We start from the raw sequence: 15,678 nt of genomic DNA on the forward strand, positions 1-15,678 counted from the left end.
TCCGCCTCGGGTGGGTGGACGGGGCCACCCGTGTTCCCTGAGCGCCGCAGCCCGCTCCGCCGTCCCGCATCCTTGGGTTTGGGGGGGGGGGGTGGTGGTGGCCGTCCTCGCACCTCCCGGCAAGGGGAGCGGGGTGGGCTGCCAGCCTCGCCGGGCCACCCGTGGGTGCGCATCCCCGGGGGCCGTGGAGCACCTCTCCGCGCCGTCACGGCAAAGGACGGATGAGCCGCTAGCAGCCACGCGTCGCCGGCGTTCCGGGGGTGAAAAGTTTGGGAGACGTAAAAAGTTTGGGTCTGGCCGGAGGAACGGATGGGACCCTGAGCCCACAGCCCTCGTCGTGCCCCGAGGATGCCCTGGCAGGTGCCCTGTGGGATCCGGGTGCGACTGAGACCTTCAGAAGAGGAGAAGCGTAGCGTTTACGGGTCAGGCTTATCGGGAGGTGCAATAAAGTAGGGAACACGGCGTCCGCCGTCTTGCCTATGATAGCTGTGGGACAGAGTAGGAACACCGAGTCTCCCATCTGGTGAGAACGTGAGATATTTTGTCCAGGACGGGGCTTGGGTGGGGGTTCACTCTCCCAGGTGAACGGTCTGGTGGAGTTTGGGCTTGCAGCATCAGCACACGGGCGCTCGGGTCCCAACGTGCGCTCGTCGACTTAGAACCGAGCAGAAATCCGGTGGTCGGAAGCAACCCCGTCCTCAGGTTATGCCCACCAAAAGCGCTGGGTTTGTAACAATGTTTGATCCGAAATAAAGTTGTTTTAAAAACAGATCACCAGGTTTATATTTAGGGACGGTGTTTTCTGCCAGGGGTCAGTGGTCTTTTATACCAGCAGCCCGTGCCATGGAGACTAAAATGCCACCTATTGTGAAATCTCAGTTTGGTCTGCATCCAGTGACTAATCATGCCCAGCTGTTTCATGCCAGTTGAATCTTAGCAGAGTTAGGGGTAAATTGAAACACAGAAAGGCTGCAAAACAGGATGTTATTCTAATGACACTTTAAATTTCCACAGTAAACTAGCTAGCGTGGATGCGCTGAGAAAGACTTTGTTGCCCAGCTATAATGCTCTAATACTGCTGATGCAAAAGTAGCGCTTTTGGAACCTCTTGTGTGCAGCCGCTTTAAGAGATTAACCATTTATTTGGGCAAATACATGTTTCTTTGGTAGAACTGGTGGAAGATGAGACTTTTTTAGTATTTTCTATCCGTTTTGTGAGACAAGCAACTCATAACCTCTTGAGCTTCTTAAAACTCTGCTTTATAACCTGCACGTGGTTTAGTAGCTGTTCAGATTATACTTCTTGCTACTTTAAGTATCTCAGATTATATACTAAGCAGTATAAAGTAGTAGGAGCTTGGCATACTTATGCACCCTTGAAGTAAAGCTCAGGCTGTTTCAAAACTTAAGATGCATCGCTTGTTCTTGTCTAGTGAGTTTCTCTAAAACTGCCAGCACGTTGGATCAATTAATGGTTTGCCTGTTTTTAAAGTATGCACTAAGCTGGTTTCCCACACAAATGGTGCTTTATTAAGAAACAGTGGGAGTAAAAAATGTGTCTAACCTTTTAAAATGTTGGAGCTTTTGTTTGTTTTAAGGTCTAAAATGAAGTAAGCAGGGAATGTTTCTTACTGAAAGTGGCCTGAAAGCTTTCAAAAATACCAACGCTGTATCGCTTATCTTGAGGGCAGCTTCTTTTATGTCACATGACTCCATACAGTTTATTCTGAGAATCCTTTTTGAGTACGGAGTTGATACCCAGCAGTGTGATTGTACAGTACCAGAGGCTGAAATGACAGGAAACTTGCAGAAAATAATCCGGACTTGTTGAACACAGTCAGTGGGACTGAAGGGCTTTGCTGATGGATTGTGTGAGGTTGTCTTTGTTTTAAGGATTTTTGTTCTGTGAAGTTGAAAAACGGTTGTTGGTCTTGCCTAAGGGAAAACCTGCCCTCTGCATACAGTCAAAACTCGGAGGAGTTTTAGAGCGTAAGTCTGCTGGGACAGGAGGAAAATCAATTATTCTTAAACAAATATTTGACAAACCAGCAGGGATTAAGAACTGGATTTATCTTTAGTCTCCCTCTTGTACCACCATTACGCTGGGACAAAGTGAATGTACAAGCTGTGTAAAATTATCTTTCTGACTTGCAGCCTTTGACGTTTGCTTGGTCCCAGTCTAAACGATAGCACAAGATTCAAGGGAAGAATGAATCAGATTCTTGGTTTCTGAGTTCAGCAGCATCTGCGGTGCTCTGCCCACGCCAAATCCTGGAGTGGGAACAAGAAAATTCCATCCTGAAAAATACTTTGGGGGGGTGGGAGGGGAGGGTGAAATATGACCTAAAAAGCAATTTAAAAGTCGAAAGAAATATGATGTTACATTTTTCTTTTCTGCCACAGATTTTTTTTTTTTTTCAGGTTTCATATAAGCTTAAATAAACTCTTTCTATACAGAAAACAGTACATCCTGTTGCCTAACAGTGTGGCTCCTGCCCTTTCTAAAGAACTATTACTCCCAAGAGAGATGTTTTTCCTTATGTGCGTTCTTCTCTTCTGTATGCTTTGCCTCTTTTCTTTTACTGTCTTTTTCTCCCTTTGTGTTTCTTTTTCTGCTCCTCTCACCCTCCACTCTCATTTCTTCATCTCTACCCCCGCGTTTCATTCCTCCTCTTGCCTACGTTAATCTGCTACTTCATAGTGCTTTGCCCTTGCTGCTTTCTTCCCAAAGCTCTCTTTCTCCTGCCAAAGATCCTACTTCACAGCTGTATGTTTCATTGTATTTCCTGTTTTCTGCTACAATGCATGCCAGTGACCCTTTGCTAACATGGTGCCTCCTGATTTTAAAATCTAGAGGCAACTGTAGCAAGATGCCATTCCGGAGTTTGAAGGAGGGTTGGCAGACCTCCCGACACCCCCACTCCTCCAGTCGAAACCAGGGTGGTATTATGTCGAAGCTTGTGGAAATCTTCAAATACAACTTTCTAGGATTTATTTATAGTGCACCGGTCAGAACAGACCGAGTGTTCGATTTGAAGCAGTTCAGTCGCTGTATTGAAAGCCTTTGCTTTCAGGGAGCTTGTACTTAGGTCACTGCTTGCATATCCAGAAGAGTGAGGTAGAGTTGCGACATCTGCGTTCACAGGGAGCGTGGAGCTCTGTGGTTCTCACGCTAGGACACGCTTAGCTTTTGCATCATCTGCTACAGCCTTTGCAAACCAGCATCTTTATTTCTATTGCCTTGAAGTATGGTATAGGAGCTGTGAGTCCAACTTTGTTTGCTTTTGACTAAGTAGGTTTTAACCAGAGGAGGAACAAAAGCCTCTAGAATTTCTATTTCGGATGCTTTTTATTTCTCCTAAATCAACTTTTCTAGTAGAAAAGTACTTCAATAATGTAGAGGATGTTCTTTTTCCTCGAGAAGAATAATCTGTGGTGTTGGCTGGGGTTTCTGATTGACCTTTTTTCTTATTCAGAACAAATGAGCTGTTATTTAGGTTTGAAAAGGCTCTAGCCACTGTGTCTACATTTAATAACGTAGTATTAATTGGAAGTGTTCTTACTACCTGTTGTAGCACATACCCGAACACTTCCTCTGAGCTCTGAATAGATGCAGTAAGGGAGCCTTCTAGAGGATGATTCAAGGTGAGAACTTCCCTCTTTCCAGTTCTTATTTGAGGGAACCTAGGCTGACCACTTCTAACTTGGGCACCTGTCAGGTGTTTGGGGCTAGGGAGGGATGTTAACTGCAACTGCACGCATGATTCCTATGTGGGTAAAAATCAAATCTTTAGTATTTAATACAGTTTGTAACATTCAGTTTGAATTTGGGGGTGCATCGGAACATCTCAGAGAATGGATATGATTATTATTATGTGAAGTAAATTGCATCCCAAGTATTTTGCACCAGAAGTGTATGTGAGTCAGGCAGTTTTGCATTCTCCGTATTCTGCTTTTCCAGTGCATGCCATCACAAATATTAAGTCACATGCTGCGTGTATGACAGCCCGTTTTCAATGAGAGGCAGATGCCTCAATTTTTGTAATGGCTCGTACATGCTGGCAGCAACTGTCAACTGTATCTTGGAGACATGAATCTCATATGTGGTCTAAGGTGGCTCTGACTTCTTCCCTCCCTCTTTGGCCCTCAAGTGCAGCATGTGCGCGCCAGATTGCAAGAGGAGGGCACAGCCGTCCCACTGCAAAACCAGGTGTGTCCCTCCACACACACTGTGAATGTGGCCAGCCTTGATCTGTGCGCGTTCTGTTCGGTAACGGTTTCTTCCCTTGTACTTGGATTTTTGTTCCAGGATCAATGACTAGTCTCGCCTTTTACATATTTTAAGATGTGTTGGTAGTAGTTTTGGCTTAGGGGTCCCCTGTAGGTTTGTACTGATGTGCAAATTAGACACTGAATTTGAAGATTGTTCTCTTTACAGGCTTAATTCAGTACCGTAGCTACATTTGTTCCGTTACTAAAACAATTGTTTTCCTAAACTTTTGTCGAATTCTAATGAGGAAAATGTGCTGACAGCATTCACACTGAATTTACATATGGATAAGTGTGAATTAATCGAGGGCTGGAGATTTCAGGCTTCCAGGGCCTGCTATAATTATTTTCTGTTCCAGGCACCCAGGATTCATTCCTAATAGAAACCAACTCAATGGGGGAGGGAGATGGAGATTAGTGCATCTCTGAGCCTTATCCATCATGAAATAAGGCATGGCTGGGGTGTGCTGCCATCCTTAGGAACTCAGAGGAGCTCCTGGATCCATCACGTAGGTCTGGCTTTCAGTAGTTTTTGAAAATCTGGTTCTCAGTATTTATCAAAAATCGAGGATTTATAACGTTGGCTAGAGGGAGCAGTAGTGCCACTGCGTTCGCTAGTGAGCGACACTTCTGCCTACTAGTTCTGCTGTGGTTCAGTGCTAGACTTCTCTACTGCGGATGTGTTCAGCTATGGCAAGCGGTGGGGGGACTTACTTTGTGATCTTAGTAACTGGTTTAGCTTTAACTGAATTAAAAGGGATAAATTCGACCTGCAAGGACTAGAACAACAAAATAACCTTAGTCTCCAGTAGTACTTGGGACAGCCACTTCAGTGCTGGGGCACTCACTTTGTCATTAGATGAGTCACTTTTTGCCTCGTTGAATCTCGCATCTTCTTTCAACCTCGCAAGCGGCTTGTGTATCTCCTTCAGAACCCACTGCAGTCAGTGGAAAGACAGTGAGTCCACTGAGGTGGACAGGTACAGCTTTCCCTACAAAGTGGTGAAGTATTGATTCATTGAAGATTGCATCGATCCTCCAAGCTTACTGATTGCAAAAGCAGTTAGATTTCCGCATGCCCTTTGGTCATCTGCAGCATTTGTTTGCAATTATATTCATACACGTGCTGTCTTCAGATCTCTGCAGTAAGAAGTGACACAGCAGGAAGAAAATCTTCCTCGGAAACAAATCGGTATCAGCATTGATTCTAACTGCTGTCTGTTAACCTGGAGCACCTCCTTTTGACACACGCTCCTTAGAAGAATGGCTCGCTTTTGATAAAGTGATGGTTTGTTCTAGTCCCATTGGTATTTTGGCTTTAAAATGGTACGTGCTAGCCTGCATTATTAGAATGCTGTGGCAGTCTGTGGCTAGTGAGTTAACTCCATTGTAGGTCCCTGATACATGCAGATATATTTCCGTGCTGCCCCCCCTTCATGGTACCTCACAGAGCACAGGAACGTTTTCAGCAGAAGGGGAGAGAAACCTACGGTTAGTTCAGTGTTGGCACTTTAAGAGTCTCTTTTCCTGGTAAGAGAAGAGGACACTTTCTACTTTCCTTATGTAAGCAAAGGACTAAAAGAACCCATTATTTTGCCGCACTTGTTTGATGGAGCTCATAGTGCACTGTCATGTGAGATGACTGAGTTTCAAGTGACCTCTGCCTCCTTACACCACGAGCCAGGCTGATGAAGAGTTAGATCTTTATGAAGGGATAGCCCAACGACTTCTCCACTTCCCAATAACTTCTGCATAGCTAACCAGCACAGAAACAGCATTCATTTCAAGACAAGCCCCACTTCTGCCCTTTCAGTTGCATTTCAGTACTAGTCACTTGATGACTTCTTTGGTACAGAAGGGAGCGAACAATACAATCATTGACTCATAGAAATCAGATATGGAAAAGACTGAGTAGTCCATGTAATCTGTCACCTTACTAATGCAGGATTGCTTCCTCCAGTGTTACCATCTACTACCGTCACAGTGCTTTTTGCTTAGCATCTTGTAAAGGAAAGAGTCCGGGGGTGCTTCAGAACCAAATGCAGTCTGTGTAAGCAGCACAATGGTCCTGAGGCAAGAGATATAAAATGTAGGAGGATATTAGGTAGTAATACTTTATCTTGCAATAACATTTAATTCTCATAACTTCCACAAAGTCATCTTGGCAGAGGCATAACTGCTAAAGGATAAGGTTTAAAACCAACTGTATCCATTGTACCACACAATTTAGGGGAGTATGCGGCAACCGCAAGAAGTAAGAGGGGGCAAAATATTTTATAACTGGTTATGTCCAAACAGGCTTACTCAGCTGTGTCTTGATTCCATAGTGGGGTGTGACCCAGGACTTCATTAGCGCCCAGCTCTCTCCTCATTTCACTCCATAGTGTTTTGGTTTCTCCAGAAGAGAAATCTAGATGGATAAGCCACATGTCAGCCACTGCACAGTTTGACCAGGTCCTGAATCCAGATGAGCAGAGGTCAAGGACCCCCCAGGGTACCCTGTTTGTTCATGAGTGCATTTAGATGTAGTATCTCAGAAGGTAATTCTATTAACAGCTGCAGTTTCTGTTATCTGGAGGAGAAAATCCAAATCACTTAGGTGAAACCTCAACTTTCAAAATTTACTGTATTAAATCTACCAGCTTTATATCCACTGTCTGACCTACTGCCCATATTAGTGGATGCCAAGCTTCATAAACCTACGAGTTTGCTAATAAATTTACTGTGAATTGAAGCTCATCAATAATAGGCTTACTGTTCTTCAGTGCATTTTGTGGACCCCTTAGAAGTAATCCTCCAGCCAGGGTAGGTTGAAAATTACTGATTTAGGTGAACTTAACCACCCCGATGGAATCAATGTTTCTTAGTTCAAAAATGGATGAGTGGAAACACCTCTTCTTTCACCAGTTCTAGTAGGTGGAGAAAGGTTGTGAAGATTAGTTTGCTTATGAAACAACAGTACTACACAGCTGTGTTTTACAAGAGAAGCTTAATGAAGGCTTTTTTGTTGTTGTTTTTGGCTCTTCTTCAATAAATTATTTGAGATAAACCTTAGAAAACTGAACTGCAGAGAACTGAAGGAGATGATGAAAAGATTAACCTGTTTGTTTTCTTGCTATTCTACGTTGAAATATGAAAAGCTAGCATCATTGATTCTTTGCTACTTAAAGATATAATAGCTTTTTCAAATAATTGTTCGTTTCTTTTCCCTCTCAAGAGTGACTTATAAATAACATCAATAAAGTGAAGTGCCTGTTCATTTGCTCCTGACAGTATACTCATAGTGATGTTCAATTATACTGCTAGACCTAAGGGTCTGTCAGAGTTTTGATCTCAAATTTGATGTGTTTAACTGTGTTTATGTATGTAATATTCCCTGCTGTAAATTGGAAAGGTAGCCCATTTATTTTAACCTTCTTTTCAGTTTGAGACACAAATGGAGGGAAAAAAATGTTTATCTTTTTAGTTCCCAAACCATGGTAACGTATATTACTACCGTGTAACTCTATAGAGTCCTGGTTTAAGTATATCTTGTATACTCCTTAAATACAGATAGAAGCATTACATCTGCGTTGGAATGTAGTTCCTCCAGGGATACATGGAATAGGATGAGTTGGCAAGTGCTCCCTTGTGCTACACACTTAATGAGACATAGCTTTTTAAAATTAATTTATATTCCATAGTGTCTTGAAGCCTTTATCATGAGAGAGGACCCCTGGCACTGGGGTGTTCCATAACAAAGCAGTTCTCTCTGTATGCTCTTCCACCAAGGCAGTCCCCTACTACTGACATAGTTGTCTATGAACCGGCATCATTTGTCCCTGAGTGTTGGCTTAATTTTATAGGATATCATTCTTCTTCATAATTTGTTCCATACCTTGGGCTTTCTCACTTTTATGTGCTCTTTGGTTTGCCTCTAACTGTTCAGATCTTTCCTTACAAGGCATCTCTTTTTTGCAAGTCATTGTAAGAATATCTCACCAGATAATATACATGTTTTAAAGAGAGTTATGCATCACATTAATCTCTGGCTTCCAGCTTTATAAATCACACATCATTAAACCGTGCTCTTCTATTTATTCCTTGATCTTGCAGTCCTTGTCAAAAAACGCATTTCTAGCACGGTCCCTGTTACCTTGTGTTGAATGTGTCTGACATTACACAGCAGCACTAAGAATGGATGCAAAAGCCTAGTAGGTAGAGTCATCTTTAGTTAACTTACATGTCTAATCTTAAGATTACTGTGAAATGTGCCAACATTAGTTGAATATGTGTAGTGCGTTGCTGGGTTCAGACCCAGTGCAATAAGCTGTACGATTGCATTGTTTTGCTTAAATTGAATTATGGAGCACTTGAGAAGCTTTTGCACCTAGTTGTTACTGTCAAACTAGCAGAGCGGTTCCAGTTCCTCATGATCAAAGCTCTGGGTGTCTAACAAGTTTCACTATAAAAGATTTCTTGGATTTTCCAATTATGCACTGTATGAGTGTCTGATAAAGATCTCTCTGGTTTTACATCCTGTGATGCTAGCTAAAATGTTAGTATTCTTTTTCCTTTTCCATTTCAATATTTTCTGTTAGAAGACAGAAATATATTTCTGGTTTTCATTTGCCGTTTCAAAAGTCTCTGTATTAGAGAATCTTAAATCTTTGGCCATATTTCTGGGGCATGCCTGTGTGTTTACTCAAAAAAACCCTTTAAAACAGAACAGTCTGATGCTGCAGTCTCATTCATGATTGCTTCTTGTACAGAATACGCTTTCCCCTCTTGTGCCTTTTTAAGCTTTTATTATACACTCACTGTCTCCTGTTTTACCTGCCAGTATCACGTTCCTTGAGTGAGGCAGCTTTCCCAAGGTTGTGTAATCTCTGTGCCTGGTCTCTTTTGCTCTTTATATGTCCATGTGTTTGAAGTACCATCTGGTTGTCCACGAAATTCATACCTTTACTTAATACTATGTCAAGACTTTTTGCGCTGGAAAACGAGGAGCTGTCTGACTAAAATCCATTATGTCTTGTTATAAACCTGTCTTTGATGTCTTTCTCTTGCCTTATTTTTCCTTCAAGCCTCTATCCTCTTCATTTTCTACTTAGTTTTTTTTTTAATCTTTTGGGGGGGGGGAGGGTATAATTTCTTTCCACACTTTCAGTAAATCTTTCCCTTGTCTTTCTCATCCTTTTTTTTTTGTTTTTTTGTCGTCTTCACTTCTCTTTTATGTGCTCTGCACCTATTTTTCATCTCTTCTAGGTTTTTTCCTTTTCTACCCACCCCTTACAAGGTTGACAAAAATAGCCAAAGGCTATTGCTTTACATATGAAGTTGACTGGGAGGGGAAGCAGAGCAGGATTATGCTCTTTTGGTTGCTTTTCCTTTGCAGCTGACTCAGGGTTTAAAGAGCATCTGCTGTCTGCTGCTCAGGGTCGGCTTAGAGGAGTGGGACACCAGCAATCGGGACGTGTGGCAGTGCCATTTATGAACAGAAGATTGCCAATCAGGCATAGCACATTTGCTATGCATAGAATGGCTTTGTGCTGAACACTCCTAAGTCTTTTTCATGAATTCTTAAGACTAAATCATAGTACCTTCTATGTAAAGAGGCAGATCCTGCTTTTTCATGCTTTTGCAGAAGAAGAGTAAGTTTCCCCGCTGGGTGCTAGAAAAACTGAATGGGAATTTTTCCATCAAAACTGTTTTTCTCTAGTAGTGAAATGGATTTTGTTGTTGTTGTTGTTTTGGAAACTTTTTGCTCTCCAGAAAAGATCTTACAGTTCTGAGTTTGAAGAAAGATTTTGTTTTAGTAGATATTTAACGTCCCAGAATTTCAGGTTCAGAACAGTTTGGTTTCCCTTTCCTTTTTTTGATGACATAATACATTTTAATCAGCTTCTATCAGCTTTAGACACTAGTCCCACCCCAGAGCACAGACCTGACTTCTTCCCAACTCAAATGTTGCAGTTCTCCAGGAATCAATGCATGCATTCGATTACAAGTATTATTTAAAGAAATTGAACTCAGGTTTGCAATGCTGAGTTTCTTTTCCCTGTGATAGTGTGCCAACAGCTTTCTGTCTTCCCGCAGTGCAGTCCCTAAGCTATAAGATCTTTGGCCCTTGCTCTGTGTGTGTGTATATATGCTGACCAGCAGGCTAGACGTGACTTTAGCGCTGTGTCTAGATACATGTGGGAATGATACCTGGTATGAGATAAGATTGCCCTCACAGACAAAGACCTAACAAGGATCAGTAGTTATGAGTGGAAGTGAGACAAATTCAGGCTTGTAGTAAGTTGCAATTTCCTAAATAGTTGCCCATAACTTAATGTTATTTGAATGGGCTTGGATAGCTCTCTTAAAGTCCCATCCTGGAAAAAATTATCCCATTCTCTGGGGAAAGTTGCGGTAGTATGTCTACAAGGAAGGTTAGGGAAGGTGATCATGGTAGTTCTTTATAGGTTTAGGGACTGTACCTCTCTGGAAATACCACCCAGCTCTTTTCCACACTTGGAGACTGTCAAAACAGCTCTGGCAGAAGCTCTGCACAGTGGGTAGAGGTAAACCCTATGGCCTGAAGCATCAGCTCTTCAAGACGGGATCTCTGCGTAGCGTGTCCTTTATCGCCGGGAAAGAACTTAGATGGGTGATAGTGATGAACCAATGTCAGTTTGTTATTTTTTTATGACTGTTGCTTATAGAAGAGGAAGCTGCAAGAAAATGAACTTGCAAGAAAAACAGACTGAGTGACTTCTATTTTTTGTGTCTGAAGGTAGCCAACAAATGCAGAGAGCTGCTTGTAAGCCTCCACAAAACAAGCATTTGCTGGAACGTCTGTCTCGCATCGTAAAAGAAGTTGAAAACCTTTCTCTTCCAAAACTTCTGTTTAAATGGTGAATGCCAGCACAAGGGAATGTCATGATTAAATGCAATCCAGAGCAGCAAAGGTATCACGGGTGGGGATGAAATACTTCAAAAGCCAATAGTACCATCATTCACTTTGCCAGAGAAACAGCTAAAATAGCCATTAGATGAAAGTCGTGTGAATGAACCTGAATCCTGAAGAGGTGAATTCATGTTGATGGGAAAATAATAGCCATAGAAGTAGCTTGTGACCCCTGTGGCATCATCACCGGGGACACATTCTTCCTCTCAGAGACTATGAAACATACTTGACTGATCCATATATCTTAATCCCCATTTCAGTTCTGTACTGACTCCCATCTCTTGCTGGTACTTGCTGTCATGATCTTTGAAATTTTCTTGTTCGCTGCCTCATTTCTGTTTGTTCCAGTCCTTCCTTGCTGCCTTTACAGGTGGTGGGAACATTCCCTGAGATGATGAGGAGCTTGGTCACCTTGTGCTCAGGTCTGAGCTTGTACATTTTCTAGTTGCCTTTAGCAATTTTGCATGTTGCTTGGTGGTTTGAGTATGGGGGATTGTATTGCTCACAGAATATTGGCCAACTGGATCCATAGGTGCCTTAGAGAAAGCTAGCAAACAGCTTCACTGCGTGGAAAGTAATGAGCTATGTCTAAGGCAGTCAGGATCCTCTGGTGCGCATTGATTCTTCAGAGCACTCATCTGTCCTTTTCACTCCCCTGGCCTGCTAACCCCTGCTGAAGAAACCACATAGGAAAATTTGATTTTTCTATGGTTTTTTTTTTCCTCTAGAGACATTCTCTTTTCTTTAGCCATCTAAGTCCCAGAGAGCTGGGGTTTTTTTCTTTTTTTTTTTCCCTATCCTAGTCTACTAACCAGAACTTCTTAAGATGCAATTTATGAGAGTCCATAGCCTATTTTTAAGAGAAAAGTATGACTGTATAACTATTTTTTTCTATAATTTCTAATGGTTGGTAGTTCAAGGAAATTTTTGGTAAGAGAGACTTTATATTATCTCGTTTCTAAATATGCATGACCTATCACTTCTTTCTCCAATAATTAAGGGCTTCATTCCCATTAACTAATTTATATAACCATCTTTCTGCTATTAGACTTATGAAAAATAACAAAGCAAGCACTGAATTTGTAGTATAGAATATCTTCTGTCGATTGTCTTGTACAGTTGATGGACAGAATCTGTTCCTAGTTCTCAACCAATATTGTGCTGAATCAGCACCATGATTGCTGTTGGTCTTTTCTGGACAATTTATTTTGTGCCTATAGACCAGAAATATTTTCCACCAGTGCAAAGATAACTCTGCTAGTTTTACCATAAAGCTGTTGTCTTTGGCTCTGACTAGCCGAGTCTGTTGTGGATTGGCCTGCAAAACAGGAGCTGTTGTGCATGTGTAAAGCAATAGACTGTTGGTAGTAATGATAGCAGGGAGGCAAGTATAACTCTGTCTCACCTAGACCAATATGGCAACTCCTAAAATCCCTTACTTGCAAATGAGACTGATACTTAAAAATCACTTCTCACTTTACTAAGGTAGTGATTTTTCTGTCATAAAACTCACTAGTAGGTATTTTAAAATTTAGGTTAGACATTATTTCTAATGTCTACATTACATTAAGGTAATTTGGAGAATGCTTCATGTCCCAGTTTGGGATGACTTTTGCACAAATGGTTATAGTTAAGCTCATGTTTAGCTCTTGCTAAGAGTGGGCCAGAAGTTGAGCACCTTGTCTATAAATGTAATTGAAAGTGGTTTATGAGGCAATGTCATCTATGAAAGGGGTAGACGTGTCTGATGTAGCCCAGAGGTTTATTACTAAGAATGTTACTGTGGTAATCTTGGGGAATCTTATGCCCTCCTATAGCACTGTGAACAGTCAAGGTCCTTACAATAAGGCACTGTTATTTATAATTGTAAATATAAGATATATACTTTATATATTTCATAAAACAGGTGCTTTATAAATACCCATTAAAAGAGATGCTTTGATTATTTTATGTTTCTCCACATAGACTGGCTTCTGCTTTCTGGGTTATCAGGCATGTCTGCATCACAGTAAGAAGCAAAGGTACTTCTCTCAACTTCCAGTGAACACTGTTCCCCTTCCACCTGAGGAAGTGTTTACCATCCAAACCCTTCAAAAGCCAGATGCTGCCTCTTATTAACTGTGTTTTATTTGATGTCTGTTACCAGTGCACGCAGAGGAACAATCATAGCTGTGAGAAGTGTGGACAGCTGGATAGTTATTTGCAGATGTCTTAGAGATTTATATCAACCAGTTAATTGTACTTGCTAGATGAGCTAGAGGACCTCATGTAATTTAGAATATCCACACAGCATTTCTTGCTAATCAGGGAGTTGCCCAATTTGGAAATACATACATATCTTAGGCCCATCAGATACACAGCAGCGCCATACCTTACGCCTATTCCAGTTTGGGAGTAATTATTATAATGTTTTGCAGAGTTGGATCCAGCAGATAAAATTTTGCATCCTCCCTTGTGGCCTTATCAGGCTGTCATCTTCATTTTGCCTTGAGAGATTCAGGAGATGTTTGCCTGATGTTCCCAACGGTACATATCAATTTTGAACAGAGCTTTCAGCCACTTGGACAGTTGTTGGGGGTACGTTGAGAGGATGAGAAACTGTAACCAAGAAGGAGAGAAGTGTAAAATTAACAGATATTCCTCCCTTAGACAGTCCTAACAAGTTAACTACCATATTTAGTTAAAGAGATCTGTCTGGAAATAATACAACACTTATTTTTAATAACCTTTAAGTATGTAAACATGCCCAATGACAACTATGTTAAAATCACAGTAAGACTTGCCAGACCAGGCAAATATTTATGTGTAATATGCAAATATTAGCGATTACCTGAGGTGACTCAGTAGTGTCTTCAGTGGTCCTCAAATCTGTATTTATCAACACAAGCCTCAGAGATCATTCACAGTCCTAATGTGAATGGACATCAGTAGGAGTGGAGGTGCTTAGTATCCATTTGAGGGTGCTATGCTTTTCATAGGCCTGGCCCTTAGTTTGCCTTCTCCTGCGTCTCCTTGTTTAATAAAACAGAATTGGAATCCATCCATCAGAGAATTATTGAAGGTTTAATTAATTTGAAAATAAAACTGATGTTCATGCTGTTATCCAACAGTTGTCTCCACCTGTTGGCAAGAGTTTCAGGATCTGAGAGTGCATTAGGTCTTTATTCAAGTACACAATATTCAGTCAGCTGCAAAAAAATTAATTACAATTTCATTTTTGTTTTCCATCTGTAATAATGGCAATGTTCCTATCACTGAAAGGGATAATATACACAGCATTTAAGCACCCTCAGGCTATAGCAATGAAGAGATTGCACCTTTTTCTTGTGGAAAGATGCTATGCTGTGTAGACTTGGTGTCATGGAAACTGAAAGAATGTATGAAGTTTTAAATAGGTGGATGAATTTTAAATCCACTGCTCTAGCTACTTTGAAGAAGCACACAGATGGCTTGGCTGGAGAAGTCACAAGAAGTTCACAGGAAAAAGCACCAATATGATGGTCTCCATAGTTCTTATGTGGGGTATTGGGATTAGACTAGGCTTTAAACTGACTTTTCACAGGCCATATTTTATTTATGCAGACTGCTTTCAGGCCAGCTCAGATGCTGATTTCTGAACTTTCAGGTTAGCCACCATTACTTTAAGAGTCTCCCAAGTCCCCATTTCATTTATTTACATTTTTTTAACGTTATTAGGAGAAAAGCAATAACCATCCTTTAAAATTCCAACCCCCAAATCTTTCCTTCAGAAAAAGCATTATAAGTTTGCTGATTGCCAGCAGTGCACTTACCTATGCCATTAATTTGTAACCTCTACTTCTGAAATCCTAACCCTGCTGAAGTCAATGCCAAAACTTCCTAAGGATTTCATTGCCAAGTAGTTAAAGCAAGAAAATAAATACCTGAGCTCATTATATATCTTCTGCTGCCCCCATAGTACTTAACATGTTGTTGTCAAGTACAGAAAAGCCCCATTCATCACAGCCCAACAGAAATAATACCAGTCTTTCACCAGCAATCTCGGTGAATTATTAACAGTCTGCATTTCATATGAATTGCATACATCTATCAGATTCAACTAATGCTAACAGACAACACCAGGACTTCATTAAGGTCATTTTGTAATTGAGTAAAATTATGGCCCAGCCTGTGAGTGCCTTGAAGCTGTAAGTATTAACTTGCATGAGTTCTCCAGCGCATTGAATAAAAGGTCCACCTGGCCTCAAGTGATTGTATAAATTATGTAGCCATTGTTACATTTACGATATAGGTAGAAGTTAATTTTCTTACCTTTTGAAGTGCCTGAGAATAGTAGGTCGTTTCTGACAGTGGGCTTCCAAACGAATTTTGCTGAAATCTGCTGACAGCTAAAATTTAGTTCTTGCAAGCCTTACGGCTTCTGTGTGAAATGAAAGGAATCAGGGGGTTTGGGGGGGGGGGTGGTGGAACGTGACTCACCCTTTCGCGGTGAGGCC

At 41.4% G+C, this 15,678-nt stretch overlaps 1 protein-coding gene across 1 annotated transcript in view; it reads left to right on the plus strand.

Moving 5' to 3' along the window:
• Positions 1-15,678, plus strand: part of RNF150 (ring finger protein 150) — a 118,841-nt gene that overhangs the window by 510 nt on the left and 102,653 nt on the right. The window lies entirely within an intron of this gene.

This window comes from Haliaeetus leucocephalus, unplaced genomic scaffold (assembly GCF_000737465.1).
Source record: "Haliaeetus leucocephalus isolate CR32 unplaced genomic scaffold, Haliaeetus_leucocephalus-4.0 Scaffold924, whole genome shotgun sequence".
NCBI classification, from domain to species: Eukaryota; Metazoa; Chordata; class Aves; order Accipitriformes; family Accipitridae; genus Haliaeetus; species Haliaeetus leucocephalus.